Consider the following 20,216-nt stretch of genomic DNA (forward strand, 5'->3'; position numbering starts at 1 on the left):
ATTACTGTTTTATAAGAGTACGTTTTTCACTCTGCATCCGACGCATCTTGACTTTCTGCTCGTTTTTATTCAGCATCAGCATCAACCAAACTGTTGCGTGATCACAGGGAGCAGGTTAAGGTTAAGCCAGAAAAACGGTTTGCTGTAAATTAGTGAAGAATAAATCTGCTGTGATGAAATGAAAGCTCTCTGATCCTGTTGCTGCTGCTAAAGTGGGCCAAGGTCTTTACTAATTAATGAGAACACCTTCAGCAGTGAGGCGGTTTTTAATGTCATGTCATAAAGAAAGGTGTGAGCCACGATATTAGACTCAAGAGCTGAAAAGATGTTATCAGCTGCTGGTGAAGGGCTAAAAGTGGGCATGCAGATGCTTAATGAAACTCTCAGAAGGTCACTGATGTACACCACCCTCATCTGGAATTGGTAGAGTTGTATTCTGCCTGCAAAAAAAATGACGTTTAGATTTTTACTAATTTGGGACACAAAGGCTGATTAATTATAATTTTCCAAACACTTGTGTATTTTTTAAAGTGCTTTCACACCGGTTCCCACAAGAGCACCAAATGATTAAACATTTTAGAAAATGTGCTTAAAATATACCTGTAACAATAACACAAACTGATATTGTCATGTTAAAGCATCTTGAACAGGCATTGTTTTTAAAGGAGACCACTGAGTCCACTGATCTCAGGCTCAGGGGGAGAGAGGTCCAGAGTCTGGGGGCCACAGCAGCAAATGATCTGTCACCTTTGGTCTTTAGCCTGGTGCTGCACAACCAGTAGGCTTTGGTCACTGGACCTCAGGGACCTACTGGGGGTGTAAGAAGATCACCAATGTATGATGGCGCTTGTCCATGTAAGGCCAGGACCACACTGTGTTTTTCAGCTGTCACACAAGACTGCTCATGTCAAACAGTGAGAACTCCTGAACAGTGGCACACTGTACGGCGCAAGATTTCAGTGAGCCAGACTGTACGACGTTTAGCTCCAGCAGGACACATTACATCACAAGTGCACGCCCAAATAATGTCACAAAAAGCAGACAGCTAACCAAAACAATAAAGCTGAACAAAGGAAAAAAGTGCCACCATTGACTTTTCTTTTTGGAGTCAGCTCATGATCCAGCTCATCTTCTTCACAGAGGAAGGACTGATCCGCTACACCATTTTCAAAACCTTTCCTTTGGCCTCAGACTCACGCTGTGAGTCTCCTTTTTCCATCTTCAAACTGGACAGCTGAGCTGTCTGCTGGACGTTCATACTTCTCATCCTCCTTTAAACATAAAAGCCCATTAACCTACAGAGAAGTAACAATCAGTCCCAATCGCTCCTATCCAAAGCTTTACCATCAATCTCTCCCTGTGACAGCTCATCATCATCGCTCCTTTTTCACACCTGCTGTCTTGTGCAGCCTCCCTCTGTCCCCAGGCAACAAAACGCTACTGAACCCGTCCTTATCGTTCAATATGAGATTTCCAACAAGAGCAAAGGGATCTCATGTTTTTGTGTTTTATTTGTAATTTGCATTTTAAACATTAGTTGAAACTGAAACTCAGAGAGGCGGAGTCTTGCTGCTGCGGCATTTCAACGATGTATTTTCATTGGTCGGCTGCAGACAGAAGCTGTAGGTTTTTAAGCAGTGCTTGTAGACTGTTGGTGGCTGACCATGGAGTGCTCAAATAGCTGTCGCGGAGCCGGTGACAGCCACAAACTTGCAAACCACCCTCACGTTCACTGTTTCTGGACATGATTCTGTTCACAACGAGGAATTTGTTTAGTACGGCTGAATATCTCACAGCGTGGCCCGGGCTTAAGGTCCAAAAAACCAGAGCCAGGATCTTGAAATGAACCCTGAAGTTGACTGGCAGCCAGTGAAGCTGGAAGAGAAGCGGGGTGATGTGAGTGTGTTTGTCGGACTGGGTCAGAAGATGAGCACAGACATTCTGAACCACCTGTAGACGCGTCAGGGAGCTTTTGCTAATGACAATATGCGTGCCGTGTCGGGAAAAATCAGAATCAGAATTGTGTTTTGCTAAGTGAGAGCATTTACATTATTAGGAATTGGTGCAAACATACAAGAAGGTAAAGTGACTATTGCAGATCTGTATGGTTGTAGAGTCTCATCAGGTGATGTAAGTCTACAGAAGCTGAACTTTTGGAATCAACCTGATTCAGGAAGAATATGGCCAGTTCAAAACGGGCTACTACAGATGTGGAGCTACAATTTCACGTGTCAGGAGCTGAGAGGCATTCACACCCAATACTCCAAATGACACAAGATCTTAAGAGAGATTATCGGTTATATCAGGATTTGACCAAATGACTTGAGTCATGTCTCTGTGTTAGACAATCTTCATTTTACACTCTGACGGGAGTCTCTCCTCCTTTAATCCGTCCTGGAGACAGAGGGAGTGTGTGGTTCAGTGTGAATAAGTGTGACTGACTGTGTGTCTACAGCCATGTGTGACAGAAGAACACTGGAAGCAGCCTGTGATTATGTGCTTCTTATTTCACACTCCTATCAGGAATCTGCCATCCAGCTGGCCACGCATAATAGCAACTGATCCACATTCTCTTTCTCTCTCTGAGGGCTTTCTGGAGATTTCATTTATTGTGTACTCTACCTTATGAATTCATTCAAATAAAAACAACCGAGGCATCAAAGTGAAGGTGTCAACCGCTGACCTAGAATCAGCGTGCTTCGCAGCTCGTCTACAGCCCAGTTACTGCTGAAGTCTCCTCATTTAGAACAAGGTGGGGCGCTGAGACGTCCACACGTAGCCAGCGTCAGACTGCAGCCGGTTTCAGTCTACATAATGTGCTCTTTGACTAAACAGAGGGTTGAACTTAGTGGCATTTGTAATTGGATTAGCTGCAGGAGTAAATCCTTTTTAGTGAGTCTTTTCTTTTCTTTACTCTGGAGCATTTCTCCCTCTGATGCTGACAGCGAAGAGGGAAAGTCACAGTTAAGGACTGGTGGGAGAAAAAGACGAACATCTATTATTGTTTTTAAATGACGTAACTTATAGTTATTTTCTTAAACCCAATCACCGCGTTCAAAAACGGAAAGCGCAACGTCTGGTTTTAAAGGCATAACCGAATCTTCATCTGAACAGTTTTCTGTTTGAGTTTTATTGCAGAAACAAGCCGTATTAGTCATCTCCTTCCCAGTGACATCATGACTTTATTGTCCAGTTGTGACTTGTGAACAGAGCATCCCAGAAAAACCTCAGTCCTTCCTTAAAAGACAAACATTTCTGAGCAAGTTAAAAGTCTTCCTATTGATTCACAGCTGCTCAAGCCCCCATCTCTGTGTGAAACTCTGATTTTTGTCTCTCAGAAAATTGGGAGAGCACAGATGTGGTGAGATGGGTGGAGAAATGCTCCACAGCTGTGAGGTTGGTGTTGTTAGCAGAGCAGAGTCTTGGAAGTGTCTTGAATGTAGCATGACATCATGAATAAAAAAAAATGTTAAGAGGCACTGGTGACTAGATTTAATTTTGGGGGGAGGTGTGTGAATACTTTGTCTTTAAATCCAGGAGGAACAGCTGGAGGACTCATAAACGGCTTTTATTATTATTGTGTTTTCAGGCTAATAAATGACTGTAGCTCAGAAATTTTCACAGATAATGAGTTAAGATTACGTGCATTTGCAGTTAAAACTCATATTTGGATCCTGCATGAGAGTATTTTTTAGGATTTAAAGCCATGCTATGCAACTTTTTCATATTTTTCAACTTTTCTTGAGGTAGTAAAAGCTAAGATAACTCTTTACAGGGTTGATGTAATGTCACTCAGACTCCCCCCCCCCACCCCCACCCACACACACACACACACACACACAAACACACCCTCTGTGACCAGAATATCACACTTTCAACTTCAGAGTGGTGGGCTGCCACCTGTTGTACTTGAAAAAAGTGGAGCTGACATACCTGGCGCTGCAGTCTGCTTCCAGCACATTTCCTGCATGTTTTAGATCATTAACACAGCTGATCTGTTTAATTTAGTGATGAATCACTCCTGTAGACACTAATGAAGACTGGGAAACATGTCATCTGTTAGATTAAGGTGTTAAAAAGATGAACGCTCAGCGAGAAGATAAGTTTCATTTTCAATTTAACAACAGAGAATTAATAACGGACACTAGGGGGTCTAGTGACAATCAAAATCCACCAAACTAGATTTTACAGTGCTTGTTTGTGACAGTATTTGGATGAATTGGCAATTTTATGCATACCTAACCCTACAAATGCGCTTCACGAAAACGACGTCATCAAACCAGATACGGAGACAACTGAGGGAAAAGGGCTGTAAGTTCAGCAAACTTCCCACGGGAGGAAAGAACCTGGTCATGTGGTAAGTAGCTGCTACTTTGAGGAGAGGAGATCATGTGGTGACGTCACATATGCGACGTGCCGATTTCTAGTTTGTAGTCATGCTAATTACAAACTTTTACAAGCTAATAAATCTCAAAGTACGTGACTGACGTGGTCAAAACACCCATCATTACTTCTCATTTAAATTGCAGTACAACACATGTATGATCCAGGGCGTAAGGCAAAGCGGATTGGAAAATAGCGTTTTTAGCCCCGTTGACTTGCATTCATTTTTTCGTTCTCCCGGGGACCCGTGATGTGGAAGTGCCTTAGGCCTCCTATAGGGGGCAGTACATACCTAAACCATTGCAAGCAAGCTGCATTTTTGTGTTCAAGTAAGACCTTACTAACGGAGGGCCATTAGGGTCAAAAACCCCGGGGGAGTGCAAACTTCAGCAAAATGACAAGAATATCAGACTCCCTTTCATCCCTGGCAACAAGTGAAGGGGTGAATGTGTAAAACATTTATGAATGGTGAAAGATTTGTAACTGTTTGTTACAAATCAGTACATGCATTTTGTCCTCACGGGCTCCCTTGGAAGGAAACATGGCATCACCCTGAGACTTGTGGTGTTTCTCAATGCCAAGGAACCTCGCCTTGATGTCTTGACCTCGCCCCGGTTGCCTAGGAGATACGTCATCAGGAGCCGCCAAGACGTGTTCTAATGTTCATGTTCTACTGAGGTGTGTTCTCCGTTTGTTAGCCGTTTAGCTAGCTGAGCAAGGATACACGGGAGGTGTCTTGTAGCCTAGTCTTGGTCAAAAATTACCCACAATACATCGCGGTATTTTCAAATGGACAGCGGATCCGAAGTCAGCAGCTACTTCGGGTAAAAATTTCAAGTTTGAAAATAATTCAACTAATTTAAAATGTTTTTTTTTAGATCCAAAGAAGTTATCTATGGTTGGTTAGTTGCTTATTAGTTGCAGCTTCGGTGGCTAGCAGGTAGTAGCTCACTTATATTTTTAATTTTACAAATATATACACAATTTAAAAAGTAAAAGGCTCGCTATATATTTACATTGAAAATAATATGTATAAAATATAACTTTGTCACCCGTGTCACGTGATGACAGCCGTGGAAGCCACGGTCATGTGATGCAAGTCTGTTCCATTTAACCATTTAATTGGACCAAGGAAGGACAGTGTCCTCGTAAGTAAGGCGCCTGGCCTCGCAAGACATCGCCTTGTGTGGCCAGGTCCCTTGACATTGAGAAACACCCCAGACTTGTTTTCATGTATTTTAGACCGGCTTTTTATGGTTATATGTTACAAAGCCATAATTAATTCATTTTCAACAACATTTCCATGGATATTTCCAGAGATTAATGGTTAAAACTACACATTGTCTACTTAAAGGGTAAAGCATAATCAACAATGATGTTAATCAAATTAGATAATAAAAATGTTTTTGTGTCATGAAACATTTTCCGGGTTTACTTTTTCATGTCATCGCTCCAAAAGCAGGCGCCAGGAGAAATGGGATTCATCGTTTCTGTCACAAACACTTGATGGAATCTCCGGCCACCTCCCTTTGACTCAGACTGCAATACAAACACGTTGTTTAATGCAGTCATTATAAAAGTGTTTTAAAGTGAAAGGATTTTTATTCTCACATGAGATGACTGCATTTATTTATTTCAGTACTTTTTGTTGTCAGCTACTTGCACTAAGCATGACCATTATGGTTAATCTGACATAATCTTGAAGATGTATTATTAGGTTTCAGGCATAAGAGTGCAGGCTTCGTTTGTGACTCTGACTCTTCCCACTTATCACCATCTCACTTGTCACAGAAATCCACATGTTGATGCATGAGTACTCCTGCTGCCTCCCATCGAGTGTAAGGTCACACTGGCTTTGACTCAGTAGGATGGTGGTCTCAGCTAATGCTCAAGCGACAGCTATTGGGGAGGCTTTTTAGAGCCACACACTGACAGTAATTGAGACGTGTGCTGCAGCCGCAGCCGTTATGCCACCACTTGATCGCTCTGATTAGGAGACCGGCTCAGGCGCTGCTGCAAGTCTTACTTATCAGCTTTCTGTATGAAGAAAAGTAAATGCATGAAGCTATTTCTTTTAATTGTTGGGTAATTAAAATGATGTATGGGTGGCTGAACTGTGATAAACTTACAGGGATACTAGGCAGTTTTTGGCTTGCTTTTAGCACTCCTGGTGTCTGTTAGTGAAAGGAAAAGTGAAACTTATCTCCTGGCTGTGCATTCTTCTATTTTTTTCCAACTTTATTTTCATTTATTGACATTAAAATAAAAATACAAAATTAAACTGCTAAAAGCCTAAATGAAAAAGGGGACAGAAAGAAGAAAAACGTATGTTATCTGCCCCTTTTTACTAAAATAACATTAATACAAAGGAAACAATCATATGATTCTTAAAAAAAACGAACAATATAGTTTCTGGACTGGTTGGCCGACACAACCTCAACCCATGAATTGAAAAAAAGAGAGAAAACAAGTTACACAGAAAGAAGCACAAAGTTATACACATATATACCTACATATATACTTACATATATACACATATATACACATATATACCTACATATATACTTTACACATATATACACATATATACCTTGTCAGAGTCCAAGCCCCCAGGCCGGGCTCTCCCAGCTGACCGGCTTCCGTCTTGGACCACATTACCCAGCATGCCCCTCGCGGGGATTCCCTCCACGTTTCACCTGCGTCAATCCATGTCTATATATGGAAGACGCTACACCGGCTCTTCACTCAGTCATCGTTCCACCGTGATCCATGATCAGAGTATTTCCAAAGCTACTACAGCTAAACCTCCACCTTTCCTCCTCAGACCTCATCCGTCAGCCTTTCCAGCACCGCTTTCAGCCAACAGTCTGTATAATAAACGCTCTTACTCCCGAACCCAGTCTTCGAGTCTGACAGGATGACTGAGTCCATTAATCCAGCGGAGTTCGAGCAGGTGAAGAGAAAGATGGAGCAACTGGTGAACGAGAACGTTCAGCTCCACGCCCAGGTCGACCGGCTTAACACCAGACTGAACTCCCAGACCGATCTCTCCATGCAGTTGTCTACTGCCGTCACGGCACTCCAGCAGCAGGTTCATGCTCTCCACCTGCAAGCCCTCACTCCATCGACGGGAGAGCCACACTTCAGTCTCCCGGAGAAGTGGAATGGAGAGACGGGGAGCCCAGACGGTCTGCTCGCTACCCTCGAGATGCAGTTTGAGTGCCACCCAGGACGCTTTCCCACTGCACGTTCTCGAGTGGCACAGCTCACCTCCCTACTCACCGGACGCGCTGCAGAGTGGGCCGCTGCGCTCTATAATTCCAAATCACCGGACTGCAATGACTACACTGCATTCGTGGCTGCCCTCAGAAAGACGTTTGTTCCACCCAGCAGCGAAATGGGGGCAGAGGCACGACTCCTAAAACTCTGCCAGAAGGAGCGCTCTGTGTGCGCTTATGCGTCGGAGTTCCGCACCATCTCCGCCAAGCTGCGGTGGGATGACTCTGCCCTTCGAGCCGTCTTCTTGGAGGGACTGGCAACCTACATCCGGGATGAGATGGCGGGAAAGGAGCTGCCCCAGAACCTGGATGAAGTGGTGGATCTGGCGTTGCGCATGGATCAGCGGGTTCTGGTTCGGCCCAAGCCCTTCACTCGCCCATCCAGGGCGCCTGGACCTCTTCCTCGTTCCCCCACGCCTGCTCCCGGACCCGCTTCTACTGATGAGCCCATGCAATTAGGCCACCTTCCTCCAGAGGAGAGACAGCGACGGTGGCACGAGGGTCTCTGTGCCTATTGTGGCTCCTCCCACCACAGACGCCTGAACTGTCCATTACGTTTGGGAAACGAAGGAACCCACTGAGTATCGGGGTCGCTCAGCCTGGGTCACCTTCAGCCCCCGCCTCTTCAAATCGACTCCTTCTTTATGTTACCCTCCTTCATGGTGAGGCCTCACTCCAGATGCACGCGCTGGTGGACTCGGGGGCCGCTGACAATTTTATGGACATGGATCTGGCTAAGCGCCTACAGATTCCCATGACCCCCTTGGAGAGAGTTGTGCCAGTGACCTCGGTGGACGGTAGGCCCCTCCAACCCTATCCGGTCCAAAACTGAACCCAGCCACTCCAGATGATTGTCCAAGGCCAAAGAGAGACCCTCCAGTTCCTGATCATATGTGCTCCCTCCTCTCCTCTAATCCTGGGATTTCCCTGGCTCCGTCTCCATTACCCCCGGATTTCCTGGTCCCAGGGCCGCCTTTTGGAATGGGGGACCCAGTGCCAGGCCCACCTCTCTCCTCCTCCATCCATGCCAGACTGCCCGGCCGGTGACCCTGGCCCAACACCGCCCAATCTGCCACTGCCCTACCGGGACCTGGCTGCGGTGTTCGACAAGCGGCGCGCCACCACACTGCCGCCTCACCGCCCGTACGACATGGAAATCAAGCTACAACCAGGAACCAGTCCACCCCGGGGGCGCCTTTTTTCTCTCTCTCCCACCGAGTCCAGAGCCATGGAGGAATATATTGACCAGGCCCTCCAGCAGGGTTTCATCCGACCCTCGTCGTCCCCAGGTGCCGCAGGCTTCTTCTTTGTGAGGAAAAAGGAGGGTGATCTCCGCCCCTGTATAGATTAAAGAGGACTGAACAAGATCACAGTCAGAGATCGCCATCCTCTGCCGCTCCTCACGTCCGCCCTGGATGCCATCTCCCAGGCGCGGATTTTCTTTTTTTTTTTTTCTTTTTTTTTTTTTTTTACGTGTCCTGTCTGGCTGTGAAGCAAGCAGAATTGATGTCTGAATGCTGGTGACAAGCCTTACAGATTTATTCTCAAGTGGAGCATCAAAGCGTTTGCTTTTAATGTCACGCCTGATACTTAAAACTTTATTGTTATTGTTGTTGAATGCTTTGTAATTCCGACCAGACACGGAGACAGAGGTGAAAGAGAAAGGAAAAGAAAAGGTGGGGAGAGAGAGGGGGGGGGGGGTCCACAAAAATAAACAAAAATGAACAAGAGTCTGCTTCTAGACCTGCAGAAAAAAAAGACAAAAAAAAACAAAGGGACACAAAAAAAGGGACACAACAACAATACAACAAGATCTACCTATCACTGCGTCAACTTGATGAAAAGAAAAAATATATATATATAATCAATATTGCTTAACTGAAGAATCACGATAATAAATCACAACGCATTAAGTGCCCACCATAGTCTTAAGACCTGTGTTTAACGTGCCCAAGCCCATACTTTTGAGAGCACCATGTGAGCACCTGTGTGTGTACACGTGCTTGTTTATTTAAGGTTTTTCTATAGGAGCGCCCAACAGAGAGTGTGAGGGACCACAGATCCGCCCCCCAAAGATGCGCAGGAGACGGGGGGAGCTCCAAGTCCCAGAGATCCAGGCGCTGCCCCAGAATGCAGGAACCCCAAGGAGACTGCAACCAGGAAGGCCTCTGCCCCCCCCCCCCCCCCCCCCCCGAGAGGCACAGAGGATCGCCCCGGGGGGCCACAACCAGCAGCCGGCAGAGTCCCTGGAGATATCAGCGGCAAGCCCACAGGCCCGCCCGCAGCCTCCCACCCCCTAGCCGGCCGAGCCCGGGACCCAGCGACCCGGGACCCAGGGGCGACCACCCCCGCCGGGGACCCAGCAGAGCCCAGGGACCCAGACCCCACCAGGCAGCCACCGGGATCTAACAGGCAGATGCCAAAATCTTAAACCCCCAGACCCGGTTGCCACGAACACTCAGGCAGACCAAGGCACAAGACCAGGCGCGGATTTTCACCAAGCTGGACCTCCGGAGCGCCTACAACCTGGTCCGTATCAAAGCTGGAGATGATTGGAAGACGGCGTTCATCACCCCCACCGGTCACTGGGAGTACCAGGTCATGCCCTTCGGACTGTGCAATAGCCCCGCCGTTTTCCAACGCTTCATCAATGATGTCCTCCGTGACATGTTGGGACGGTGGGTGTTTGCCTACCTGAATGACATTCTGATCTACTCCAAGTCAGAGGCCGAACACCACCACCATGTTCGCGCTGTCCTGACCCGGCTCCTGGACAACAACCTGTTCTGTAAGCCCGAGAAGTAATCCTTCCACCAGCGGTCCGTTTCATTCCTGGGCTACCTGATTTCGGATCAAGGTCTAACTATGGACCCTCAGAAAGTCCAGGCGGTGAAGGACTGGCCCCTACCAACCAGCCTGAAGCAACTGCAGAGTTTTCTGGGTTTCTGCAACTTTTACCGTCGATTTATCAAAGACTTTAGCACCATTGTGGCGCCTCTCACCTCTCTCACCCGACCGAGCCCTCCTGGTCAACCGTTCCGGCTCACCCCAGATGCCGTTCGGGCCTTCCACTACCTAGTCGCTCGTTTCACATCGGCTCCTATCCTGCGCCATCCGGATCAGGCAGTCCCTTTTGTGGTCGAGGTCGACGCTTCGGATGTTGGCGCCGGCGCCATCCTGTCCCAAGGCGGCCCAGATGACAGGCTACATCCCTGCGCCTACTTCTCCAGGAAGTTTTCCACCACCCAGCAGAAGTACGGCGTAGAGGATCGCGAGCTGCTGGCCATAAAATGGGCATTGGAGGAATGGAGGCAGTGGCTTCTGGGCACCACTCAGCCGTTCACCATCTGGACTGACCACCAGAACCTAACCCACATCCGGTCTGCCAAGTAGCTAAATCCTCGCCAGGCTCGCTGGGCCCTCTTCTTCGAACCCTACGAGTTCCATCTCGCCTATCGCCCCGGGACTAAAAACCAGAAGGCGGACGCCCTCTCCCGCCAGTTCACACATTCAGCGCCCACGTCCGAGCCGGCGCCCATCCTCCCGGAGCACCGTTTCGTGGCCCACCTTGGGTGGCCGTTGGAGGAGGCCATCCAAATTGCCCTCCGGGATGACCCAGCGCCGCCAGAGACCCCCGCCAGTCGGCTCTACGTCCCCGCATCCTGTCGCAGTGAGGCGTTGGCCTGGGCCCACTCATCGCGCCTGTCTGGTCACGCGGGCTTCTTTCGGACTCTCAAGTTCTTGAAACGGGCTCTCTGGTGGCCACGTATGGAGAGGGACGTTAAGGAATTCACGAGCGCCTGTGACGTCTGCGCCCGCTCTAAGGCATCCACCCAGGCTCTGGTTGGCACCCTCAGACCTCTTTCGGTGCCCAGCCGCCCCTGGTCCCATGTGGGGCTGGACTTTGTCACAGGTCTCCCGCCGGTCAACGACCTCGACACCATCCTAACGGTCACTGACCAGTTCTCCAAAGCTGTTCACTTCATCGCCCTCCCGGGCCTTCCCTCGGCCCGACGCACTGCAGAACTGTTTCTGGAGAATGTGGTGCGTCTCCACGGGTTCCCGGTCGACGTGGTCTCAGATCGTGGTCCCCAGTTCACGGCCCGTTTCTGGAAAGCCTTCTGCCATCTAGTGGGAGCTTCTGTCAGCCTGTCTTCGGGCTACCACCCACAGACCAACGGTCAATCGGAGCGGGCGAACCAACAGTTGGGCCGGTACCTCCGCTGCTTTGTCTCGGCCTAGCCCTCGCAGTGGCCTAAGTACCTCCTCTGGGCAGAGCTGTCTCATAATCTCCACACCTCCTCGGCCACTCAGATGTCCCCTTTCGAGGTCTGCTATGGCTACCAGCCCCCAGTCTTCGCCCACCAGAAACCCGAAGTCGCGGTGCCAGCCGCTCAATCCCTGGTGAGGCGCTGCAAGAACGCATGGATCAAGGCGCGGGCCTCCATCACCCGGGCCAACGCCCGTTACTCACACCAACACCTCCGCAGGCACCGCCCGGGTCCCTCCTATGCTCCAGGGGACAAGGTCTGGGTGTCCACGGCAGGCCTCCTGGTCCGCGCCGGTTCCAGGAAGCTCGCTCCCCGGTTCCTCGGGCCTTACCCTGTGCAGGAGGTCATCAACCCGGTCACGTACCGGCTGCGGCTGCCTACAAGCCTTCGCGTCCATCCTACCTTCCACACCTCCCGGCTCAAGCCTTACGTGGAATCCCCCCTCCTGCCACCTCAGGCTTCAGCACCTCCGCCGGCCCGCTTCCTCGACGGTGAGCCCATCTACACAGTCCGGCGCATTCTGGACGCTCGCCGCCGGGGTCGGGGCTGGCAGTACCTCGTAGATTGGGCGGACTACGGCCCAGAGGAAAGCTCCTGGGAGCCGGCCCGCTCCATCTTGGACCCTGCCCTCATCTCGGACTTCTGGGCCCACCGAGGTAGCCCGGGGACTTCTGGAGCCGTCCCCGGACCGGGGGGTCCTGTCAGAGTCCAAGCCCCCAGGCCGGGCTCTCCCAGCTGACCGGCTTCCGTCTTGGACCACATTACCCAGCATGCCCCTCGCGGGGATTCCCTCCACGTTTCACCTGCGTCAATCCATGTCTATATATGGAAGACGCTACACCAGCTCTTCACTCAGTCATCGTTCCACCGTGATCCATGATCAGAGTATTTCCAAAGCTACTACAGCTAAACCTCCACCTTTCCTCCTCAGACCTCATCCGTCAGCCTTTCCAGCACCGCTTTCAGCCAACAGTCTGTATAATAAACGCTCTTACTCCCGAACCCAGTCTTCGAGTCTGACATACCTACATATATACACATATATACACATAATTACCTACATATATACACATATATACACATATATACCTACATATATACACATATATACCTACATATATACACACACACACACACACACACACACACACATATATATATATATATATATATATATATATATATATATATATATATATACATATATATATATATATACCTACATATACACACATATATACCAACATATATACACATATATACCAACATATATACACATATATACCTACATATAAACACATATACACACACACACACACATATATATATATATATATATATATATATATATATATATATATATACCTACATGTACACACATATATACCAACATATATACACATATATGCCTACATATATACACATATATACCTACATATATACACATATATACACATACCCCGGTATATACCTACATATATACACATATATACACATATATACCTACATATATACAAATATATACACATATATACCTACATATATACACATATATACCTACATATATACACATGTATACCTACATATATACACATATATACACATATGTACACATTCTTGTTCCCTTTTTCCCCTTTTTCTTTCACCCCCCTCCCCTCACGCATTTATGTAACAGATATATATATATATATATATATATACATATATATATATATATATATATATATATATATATATATATATATATAAGTTAATCATTTCATTTTTTATCTCTTTTTTGAAAGTCAATATTGTTTTTGCATTCTCGATTTCAGTATTTAATTTATTCCACATTTTATCTCCATATATCAGGGGTCGGCAACCTGTTCCCATCAAAGAGCCATTATTACCCGTTTCCTACAGTAAAGACTGGGAGCCACAGCAGCTGCGGCGTTGTGGGCGGGGCCTACCCTCAGACAGCAGAGAGCTGCTTTAACCAGTCACAACAGGTGACAGCAGCCGGTACTGGTCGCTCGTGTACGTCAAAGTTATCTTTCATAAGACGATAATCAATGAAATGATTTATATAAAGTGGATCCAGAAGTTGTAGCCCGTCTCTGCCTACAATATTTTGATATTTTTCACCCTGTTGGTGGTTTTACTGAGCAGGTGCCACTTTTGTCATACGTTTCTTTTTAAAACATGTTTAGACTGTTCAGAATACAAATCCAGGCTCTGTCACGTTGGATTGTTGTAATTAAACTTTGTAGGTGGGGAAGGTCAGAAAAGGATCCGATCATTTTGTTTTTCCCTCATTTACAGTGACGGAGATAACGGCGCAGTGCGCCTGGCTCTGGTGTTAATCAAGTTAAATTATATCTCTTTGTAACAATTTTCACAAGAAAACAGAACAGTTAAAAGCAGGGCTTGTGTTGACCGGACAGTTCCCGTATTTGACCGTTTATTTTGACGGAGAAAGAATAGAAAGAATTACCCCGACGCATGCAGATGAACTGACATTTTATTCTACGCACATCGCAGATGTAGCTAAATCACTCAAGAAAAGATTCCCATCTGAACATCTGAGCTGGACATTGCTCAGCGCAGCTCGCTGTCAGCGCGTACGTACGGTACACAGCGAGCTGAAGCTGTGGAGAGGGGCTTGGAACGCGTCACAGAACCAGAGCGCATGCGGGAAGATTCCTCCGACTGAAGCGAGACTTGTCACTTAGAAAATGTTCCCTGATTATGAAACTTTGGCTGAATAGTGCTTGTTCCTGTCTCCAGTGTGGCGACGCATCCAGGAGCCTGTCTGAGGAGAATCCCAGAATCTCACATCCTCTTCAGCTCATAAAGCTCCTATGATTACGCACAAGCGTGACGCGTCAACCCGATCTCACAGTCAGACCGGGTTGGATCTGTTCAGGTTTACGCAGACAATCTTTACTTTTAGAATTGGCTTACAGGTATAAAATTAATGCAGTAAAATATAAAGCATTTTATTTAAACATCCATTCATTATTTTACAAGCACAGAGAGCCGCATCAGATGGATGGAAGAGCCGCATGCGGCTCCAGAGCCGCGGGTTGCCGACCCCCGCCATATATGGACACACAATGTTCCTTTATGAGTATCCTATGTCTAGGTATATTAAATAATTAATGTCCTTTTAAATCATATTTACTATGTCTTTTTGTAAATCTTTTGATAAAACCTGCAGGTATGTTCCCTTTGTTTGCATTATACATAAATTTTAAATTTTGTAGTCCAACAGATCATAGAATTTTAGTGTTTTTAATTTTATAAATAATGGGTTGGACGGATCTCTGTAGTTGCTCCTTGTGAGTATTCTTATTGCAGTTTTCTGTAAGATGTAAATGGAATTTGTGTGTTTTATATGTTGTTCCCCAGATTTCAATGCAGTAGTTCAGGTACGGCATGATCAGTGAGTTATATGACAAATATAGGGAATTATTATCAAGTAACCATCTTGCTCTATGTAACAGTGCAATAGTTTTAGATATTTTAGTTTTGACACTGTTTATATGCAGTTTCCAAGACATTTTTTCTTGACTTCTTTAACTCTTTTAATATTAATCTCATCTATATTTATAAAATTTCATCATTTGAATATGTATTACTAAATATCATAAAACATGATTTATCCCTGTTTAATGATAGTTTGTTCCCATTTAACCATAGTTTAATTTTTTTCATCTCTGTTTGTATCACTTCTGTCTTCTGCTAGACATTATCTCCTGAATAATAAAAAGTTGTATCATCTATGTAACACCTTAATCTAACAGCTGAAATGTCTCCCCAGTCTTCATCAGTGTCTACAGGTGTGGTTCATCACTAAATTAAACATAGTGGTGTTAATGATCTAAAACATGGAAATGTGCTGGAAGTAGACTGCAACACCAGTCAGCTCCACTTTACTAAATTCAACAGGGATTGGAATGGCACTCTGAAGTTGCAAATGTGGTACTCTGGCCAGAGTGACAGTTGATCATCCCTGTAAAAGGTCATTTTAGCACATACTGGCTCAAGAAAAGTATTTAAAAAATATGAAAAAGTTGCAAAGTATGGCTTTAAGGTAATCCAAATTAAGATACAGGTGACATCCTGGACATGCCGTCAGTCCTTCAGACACACACACACACACACACACACACACACACACACACACACACACACACACACACACACACACACACACACACACACAGGGACATATTAGAGTCACCAAACACCTGACATTCATGCTTTTTGGTCTGTGGGAGGAAACCAAAGCACCAGAGAAAAACCACACATGCAGAGAACATGTGAGAACCTGAAGCCTGGATTGGAACCTGCAACCTTCAGTCCTGCAGACCACAACCCATTTTTATTATCACCAGGACCAACATGTGTTGCTGTTATACTACTAAATGCGGCTAGTTTATAGCTTTTATCATTTAACTTGGTGTTTGAGGCCTCATACTTGAATGCCCAGCTGACAGGTTTTTTGTGATAGTTAACCATCTATGAGGAGTTCAGAACCTTTTGCCAGAGGGGGGGGGGGGGGGGGAATCTGATCCAAGATATATTCAGCTTGGATTAAATGCTTAAGAAGTTAGATATTTTCATCAGAAAACAACAAGAGAACATGACCAGGACTCCAGCAGGACTCAGACAGCTCACAGCATCCCGTGCATTCATCAGTGTAATCTAATAGAGTCAAATTTCACAAACCAAGTTATGCAGGAAGCATATGGAGTGTGCAAATGTACTCACACGCTTTTATTTTTCTGCCTCTGCCTCCATGTGTCCCTCACACAGAGACTCGTACTCTTAAATAGACAAACTGTCTTCATATCTCATTGCCAGACACGCTGAGCTGTAAACAACATGCCCCTGTTAAGTGATTATGTTTGAAACGAGGGTGGGCAGGCAGACAGACAGAGCATGTGCAGAGAGGCTGTGGATCGCTGATTATCTGTCCTGCCTGTGTGCCTGTCTGAGTTGTGCTATTATTTCTCTGCAGCACCATTGAACCCCCACACAATGAAACGTCATGTCAGTGTAACAAATGGCTGCCTAACATCATCATATGGATGCAAAGCTGCAGAGAAATGTCTGGAAACGTACATTCATCAAGCCTATCAATGCCAGGCAGGTGCATCTGCTACAAGTGCATAACAAACAAACAAACAAACAACACATTTTTTTTAAGTGGTCCTCTCTGGACTTGGCTGCATTTTCGAGTAGCCCCTGGCTGCCTCCTGGAGATCGGGGCGGGGCTAAATGTGGGCGGGATCAAACGTTTACAGGTGGGCGGAGACAACGACTCCTGCTCCTCTTCAATGGAACCAGGAAGCCGCAGTAGCCCCCCGAGTTAAGGATTAAAAAGCCCTAAAAACCCATGTAAAGCATAACATTTGTAATCAAATTACTTGTTTGCTGGATGTCATGATAATTTTAAAGAAAGGGCAGATAATGAAGTTAAATGAAACAGGCGCCATTTTTGATCCAACCTGTTCTGATATTTCTATTCTTTTTCCTACGTTTGTGTATTTGTATTTGGTATGTGTATTTACAGCACATAGGTATTTGCGTCTTTTAGATATACTTTTGGTACCTATATAAAAGGTTCAAGCATTTGATAGACTATTCTTTGAACCGGTCAAAACCATTTTAATAGTTAATTTTATCAATGCTGCCTTTATTTTAATAGTCATTTCCCAAGTGAGTGTAAAACAGTACAGACAGACTCAAGTAAATTTGTTGTACACTCAGTTATATCAGCTACATTAAGAGGACCAGAGACTTAAATAGTGCTGATACTTCTTAAAACACGCCAGGGTTTGAGGCGGGGTGGTGAGACATTGTGTGAGACACCCAAGAATGCAGACTAAATTCTTCAAAAAGGTAAATTGTCATGAGATTAAAAACATATTTTACATTAATTATGTATGATCTGTAATTAATCTGTAATTAATTTTCCCTGCTTCAGCACAGCTGATTTCAATTGATGGCTGATGAACAAGCTTTTGCTTCACTGCAATCATCTCAATACGGTCTGCTATATCACAAAACTCCAAAAACATGCAGGGCAGTGTGCCTTGAGGACCAGGGTTGAAAAACACTCCTCTAATTATTATGTTATGAACGGCACGTTTTTAAGTCTGCTTAAGTCACATCATTTACTAATTAGTTGCTAGTTAGGAAAATTGGCTTTACACCATTGTTTCCTTATTCTATATTCAGCATGTAACAACGATTAAAAAACAAAACTAACATATTTTCCTTATATAATGTATAGTATTTCTCCCTCAACAGTAGATCGTGCCAGATATTAATATTGTTCTAAAACTTGATAAAGGAGCTTTAAGTCAAGGTTTATATAATTACACATATCAGATTAGCACTCTAACCATAATAATAAAGCCCATCAGGTGTAGAACTCAGATACGAACATTAAAAGCTTAAAAAACTAACATATTTCCCCCTGTAAAAAATATTTTCCACCCAAAAATAATCATGACCACACAACATGTCTCCCCAAAGCTATAAAAGTGTTCCTACAGGTTTCTTCAACTTAAATTTAAGTCTGTTTAAGATCTTTCTAAAGCCACATAGAAAATTAACACCTATTTTATGGCACTATCAGCAAAATAAAAATAAATAAATAAAATAAAATAAAATTATTGAACTAGTTTTCATTTATTTATCTATACAACTTTACCAATATATTTTGACTAAACACTGAGTGGGCACTTGGTAGAAGATCGGTTATATTTTTAAACAAATGGTTAAAAATATAACCGGATCTATCTGGTTTGACATTAGAACCTTAACAATAATTTTTGTTGCCTATATTTTAGTTTAATTTTAAGAAGGTTTTTTTATTGTTAATTTTATTACCCTAATTTATTTCTTGCAGTATTTCTATTGTATAAAAGCAACAGTGCAAACAGTAAAGACACAAAACTGAAATAAATGTCTAAAAATAGCCTTTATTAATACTAATGCTTATCTTCTGTCATCACTTGTTTTTGGTATATTTTGATGAACTTCAGAAGAAAAATGCAGTACAGAAAACTTACATTCAACACAAATTTTAAGACCCAGATGCCAAAATTGAAGGGTTTCTCCAGTCTTTTAAAGGTATTACTTCAAATTCATAAATTCAATGCTTTTAAGACTCCGCGGGAACCCCTGTAAACATTTCTCCTCAAAAGTAAGTCACCCTGCTTATGCAAAATAGGCTATATGTATTATCTAAAACTCATAATGGAAAAGAAAAACCCTTTTATTTCCAAGTTTATAAAACGTTCGCCCAACATTAGTCCTCGATATTGTTAAAACAGAGAAAGAAAAATCCCAGCTTACCTCCATTTTGGCAGTCCCAGCTACAGCATAGCACACACACAGCACAGCGGTTTCCCGGTTCCATTAGAGAGGAGCAGGAGTCAAATAGCTGTCTCCGCCCACCTATAAACGTTTGATCCCGCCCACATTTAGCCCCGCCCCGATCTCGGGCTAGTTGGCATTTTCACTCAGTTTCTGACTGGTCCATGTACCTGATCACGACAGGTGTGTGAGGAGAGTGGAGGGCAAAAGAAAACAAGCATAAAAAGCTTTCCACAGCAAATAAATAGTGTCTTTTAAGAAACATGGAAAAAAGTCTGTATTTTCTGCAGTTTACAAACTGTGTTTAGTAACTTTTATAGCTCTAACTAAAAGTCTTTGTGACTGACTGCTATAACAAAATGTCCAAAGATCCAATGGGATGGATGCTAAGTTGTCTGTTATATATATATATTTTTTTTTTTGTTTGTTTGTTTTTTTCATTTCTGTGTTAACCCTGTGGTTCATTCTTTGTATGCCTGAATAAGTCATGGTAGGAATTACGATGCTTATACAATGCTGAAGGACTGCATGGACTAAAAGTGTTTAAAAATGAATTAAAAGCCTTTAGAAAGTAAGAAAGAAGAGCAGCAGAGTCTGGCTTTGGAAACAAAATATAAATACAGATGATTCAAAATGTTTTTACAGTTAAAAAAATACATTTCATCATAAAACCTGAGTTAAGGATCATGAGTTAAACACATCTTTATTGAAATGGCCAGAAGCTGAAGAACACGTTACTCATAGGACTGCTTAAACTAGCTGTATTGGATCAAAATGACCAGAACCAGAGACATCTGCAGCAGGACTCATGGTTGAACAGCAGCTGTTGGCCTTGTGTAACGGGTCAAACACACAGCAGCAGGTTGAGCATGAAGAAGCCTGCTCCACTGACTGAACGGAGCTTGGCTCC

General features: G+C 44.6%; 1 protein-coding gene across 2 annotated transcripts in view; it reads left to right on the forward strand.

Moving 5' to 3' along the window:
• LOC107395456 (SH3 and cysteine-rich domain-containing protein 2) overlaps nt 1-20,216 on the forward strand; it is a 64,776-nt gene that overhangs the window by 10,100 nt on the left and 34,460 nt on the right. The gene's annotated exons all lie outside the window — the stretch shown is intronic.

Source organism: Nothobranchius furzeri, chromosome 5 (assembly GCF_043380555.1).
Source record: "Nothobranchius furzeri strain GRZ-AD chromosome 5, NfurGRZ-RIMD1, whole genome shotgun sequence".
NCBI classification, from domain to species: Eukaryota; Metazoa; Chordata; class Actinopteri; order Cyprinodontiformes; family Nothobranchiidae; genus Nothobranchius; species Nothobranchius furzeri.